Source organism: Petaurus breviceps, unplaced genomic scaffold, assembly GCF_028583685.1.
Source record: "Petaurus breviceps papuanus isolate PSGF00001 unplaced genomic scaffold, PetGlider_PUasm1.0 174, whole genome shotgun sequence".
Lineage (NCBI taxonomy): Eukaryota > Metazoa > Chordata > Mammalia > Diprotodontia > Petauridae > Petaurus > Petaurus breviceps.
Genome location: NW_027185761.1, coordinates 26,479,298 through 26,484,038, shown reverse-complemented (window position 1 = coordinate 26,484,038; position 4,741 = coordinate 26,479,298).

Below are 4,741 nucleotides of genomic sequence, written 5' to 3'. Positions count from 1 at the left end.
TAGATAGATAGATAGATAGATAGATAGATAGATAGATAGATAGATAGATAGTGACAGGGAGGGCCCTGCCTCCAAGGCAGCCCATTCCACTTTTGAATAGCTTCAATTGTTAGGAAATTTCTTCTTATATTGAGTCCAGATCAACCTCTCTACAATTTCCATTCATGGCTCCTAGATTTGTTTTCTGAGGTCAAAGAGAACAAATTTAATTCTTTCAATACTTGAAGACAACCACCATATCCCCCTGAGTCTTATGAGTTAAAGAAAGCAAACTCATACATTGGCCTTGTCTGAGAACATGCCTCATTCTACACCTCTAGCCCATTATCTCTCTACCAAAAGATGAGAAGCATGTTTCATCTTCTACAGTTATAATTCAACACCTCGATTCTTACAGAGGAGGAAAACTGAGGCTCAGGGACTTTAAATGACTTGCCCTGAAGTTAATTGACAGGAAGCTTCAGAGGTGGGATTTGAACCCAGGTCTTCTGAGTTCATTGTTCTTTCCCTTGTACCGCTCTCCATAGAATTAGAAAGACTGGGGGCAGAGTCAAAATGGTGGAGTAGAAGCAGGGCCTCCTCCTGGCTGCGGCTTCCACCTTCCCCAATTCATGTAAAAGGGGACTCTGAACAAACTTTGGAGCTACAGAACCCACAAAATGACACAGAGAAGCTAACCTCCTGCTGAGGACAGCCCAGAGGCTGGCAGCAATCAGTCAACACAGTGCTCTTGGAGCTGAGCCTAGCCCCACACCGAAGTTTTAGCCCCAGGGAGGGCCTAACCAGCTGCTGGCTGGAGGGACTCCAGATCACCAGCAGCTGTGGTTGTTTCCAGAATTATCAACAAATAGATGCTAAGGACAAAGTGGGAGGTCGGTGCACTGTGGACTTTGGGACCCAGTAGTTAAGAGTGCATTGGCTTTTGCCCCCAGGGTGAGAAGCCCCTGAAATGCCGAGGCTGTGCAGCCACCCCCATGCAGCTTCAGCTCCTGGCCTGCAGAGTGTAGGAGGACCAAGCTACCAGTCTGAGGGGTAATCGCTCTTGCTTTAACCTGCTTGGATCTGGATTGCAATCTAGGGTGGAGGGCCTGGGGTGTGTGTCCAGCTTGCCATAGCATGTAGAGGCTTCAGCAAGGGCACCCAACTAATACCTCCAGCAGCTGAGAAAACCCCAGCATTTGGTACAAATCTCCCCTGTCTGGTGGCAAAGTCCTACTGTGGCAAAACGCCCAAAAGTCAAGTAATTGAGTGGCAACATGACCAGGCAAAGGAAACAAAGCAAACAGAAGAACCCAACATTAGACTCCTATTTTGGGGACAAAAGGAGGAAGATAGTGAAGTCAGAACTGTTGCACCAAAAGCTTCAAAGGAAAATTTGAGCTGGTTACAGGCCATAGAGGACCTTAAGAAGCAGATAAGAGAAATGGAGGAAAAATTGGGAAGAGAAATGAGAACGATGCAAGAAAATTATGAAATGAGAGTCAACAGCCTAACTGAGGAAAATCACACCTTAAAAAATAGACTAACTCAAATGGCAAAAGAGGCTCAAAAAGGCAATGAGGAGAAGAATGCCTTAAAAAGCCACATTTGCCAGATGGAAAAAAGGATCTCAAAAGCTCATTGAGGAGAATCATTCCTTCAGAATTAGATTGGAGCAAATGGAAGCTAATGACTTTATGAGAGAAATCAAGATGCTGTTAAACAGATCCAAACAAATGAAAGAATAGAAGGCAATGTGAAATATCTCATGGGAAAAACCACTGACTTGGAAAATAGATCTAGGGGAGATAATTTAAAAATTATTGGACTACCTGAAAGCCATGATCAAAGAAAGAACCTAGAAATCATCCTCCAAGAAATCCTCAAGTAAAAGTGCCCTGATGTTTTAGAACCAAAGGGCAAAATAGAGGTTGAAAGAATCCACTGATCACCTCCTGAAAAAGATCCCAAAAAGAAAACTCCTAGGAATATTATAGCCAGGTTCTGAAATTCCCAGATCAAGGAGAGAATATTACTAGAAGCCAGGAAGAAACAATTTGAATATTGTGGAAACACAATCAGGATAACCCAGGATCTGGCAGCTTCTACACTGAGGGATCGAAGGGCTTGAAATGTGATATTCTGGAGGTCAAAGGAGCTAGGATTAAAACCAAGAATCACCTACCCAGCAAAACTGTATCATGTTTCAGGGGAAAATATGGTCATTCAGTGGAATAGAGGACTTTCAAGCATTCTTGCTGAAAAAAAACAGAGTTGAATAGAAAATTTGACATTCAGATACAAGAAGCAAGAGAAGCATGAGAAGGTAAACAGGGAAAATAAATCATAAGGAACTTACTAAAGTTGAACTATTAACATTCCTACATGGAAAAACAATAATTGTAACTGATGAAACTTTTCAGTATGAAAATAGTTGGAGGGAATATATATATGTCTATATGTGAGGGTATATGGGCATATGAATACATATGTGAATGTGTGTATATATGCTTACAGGTATACATAGAGGGCACAGGACCAAGTTAATAGGAAGGGATGATACTTAAAAGATGAAATTAAGAGGTGAGAGAGGAATATAATGAGAGGAGATAGGGAGAGACAGAATGGGGTGAACTATCTCATATAGAAGAGGCAAGGGAAAATGGTTACAATAGAGGGGAAGAATAGGAAGGCAAAAGGGAATGGGTCAACCTTATTCTCATTGAATTTGGCTTGGGGAGGGAATGGAAATACACACTAAATAGGGTATCTCACCCTACAGGAGAGTAAGGGGGAAGGGGATGAGAGGGGGGATAATGGAAGGGAGGTCAGGCTGGAGGGGAGGGAAGTTGGAAGCACCCACTTTTGAAAAGGTACAGGATCAAAGTAGAGAATAAAACAAGTGTGAGGTGGGATAGGAGGAAGGGGAATATAGTCACTTTTTTACAATATATCTACTATGTTATTGTTTTGCATTAGCTACACATGCACAACCTATACTGAACTGCTTATCTTCCCAGTAAGGGTGGGTGACAAGGGAGGAAGGGAATGAATCTGGAATTCAAAGTTTTAAAATCAAATGCTTAAAAATATATATAAATACTATTATTAATACTATTTTACATGTAATTGGGAAATAAGATATATAGGCACTGGGGCATAGAGATCCACCATGCCCTACTGGAAGAGTCGAAAGGGGTATGGGAGAAAATATGGGAGAGAGCAGATTGGAGGAGGGGATATCCTGCGGGACTGCTATTTTAGGGTGGTGGGTAGGGGAAAAATGGGGAGAAAATTTGTAACTCAAAATCTGGTCAAAATGAATGGTGTAAATCAGACATTAATAAAGCATTTGAAAAATAAAAAAAAGAATTACAAAGACTTGGGTTCAAATCTCTGCCTTTGGGATAAATACTTAGCCTACACCATAAGCACTTAAGTGTTTATAGATCTCCATCAAATTAAGTGGAATATGATCTCCAGACCTCTGGCCATCTTAGGAGTTGATAGAAAAAGGGACTTAAGTCCAGATTCAGTCTCAGGCACTAGCTGCATGACCCTGGGCAAATTGCTAATCACTGTTTGCCTTGGTTTCCTCATAAATAAAATTGGGGGCATGTAATAGTAATGGAATTTAAAGATCCCCCTGTATTGGCTTGGTTTTTGGATTGATTGTGTTAAAACCCAGAGCTTGTGCATTCCACTTGTGGGATGGACTTGTTGATGTGAAAAGAGAGTGCTGAACTGGGAGGAGCTGGTGACGTAAATTTAGAGAAACACAAGAAAAGAGAGAGGCAGAAGAACTTTTTGGAAGCAGCATCTTGGAGGCAGAGAGAGACAGAGAGGATTGCTGAGGGCCACTTTGAATTGCCCAGGACTTTTGAGAGCTGCCACCCAGAGCTGCCAAGGACTGAGGGGACATGGCTGTTTTGCTGGTACTTTGTCTGTCTGTTTTGATGTTGTTTTGCCAGATTTGTTCACTGGTGAAAGACAGTGTTGTTGCAGAGGTCTTGGAAGCTTGCTGTTGGTTCAGACGCCCTGAAGAAGGATTTTCTTGTTGTATATTTACAGAAATCCTGGAAGATGGTTTTGCTAATATTTTCAGGGGTCCTAGGACTGTTCTGCAGACAGAATGAATTAATGAAGACACTGGCAATGTATCTTGTGGTCTTGCTAATCTTTGTCTCCCCAGGAACAAAGATTGCTGAGAACTTGCCTCAGGTCAAGATGAAGAAAAGACCTCTCTTTGGGTATTAAATGCTGTGCTTAAGCTTGTTGTAACTCTGGGGTATATTCAATTGTGATCCAAGGGTGGGGAACTTTTGACTTTTTGTGCTCTGTGACTGACCAAATGAATGTACTTTACTTATGATTGGAAACTGATCTCCATTTGAGAAGAGGAGCTTTGTGATTGACTAAATGAATGTATAGCCTAGGGGTGGAGTAGTACTTAGAAGAGGGTCTTTGGGATTGACTAAATGAATTATAATGTCCAGGGGTGGAGTAGTACTTGGAGATTATTGGATTATACTTGGTGAATGTTGTATTTTGAATGATGCTATATTTTGATTTTCTCTTTTCTTAATTTTTCACTGAATAAAATGGAGAGCATCTATGCTGTTATTTTGAACCTTGGGAAGTTGCCTTTGCTTGGCATTACAGGGCAATAATAGCAGCTGCTAAGGACAAAATAATATTTGTAAAGTGCTTCACAAACCTTAAAGTGCTATATAAATGATTGTTATTTCTATTATCTTAGCCA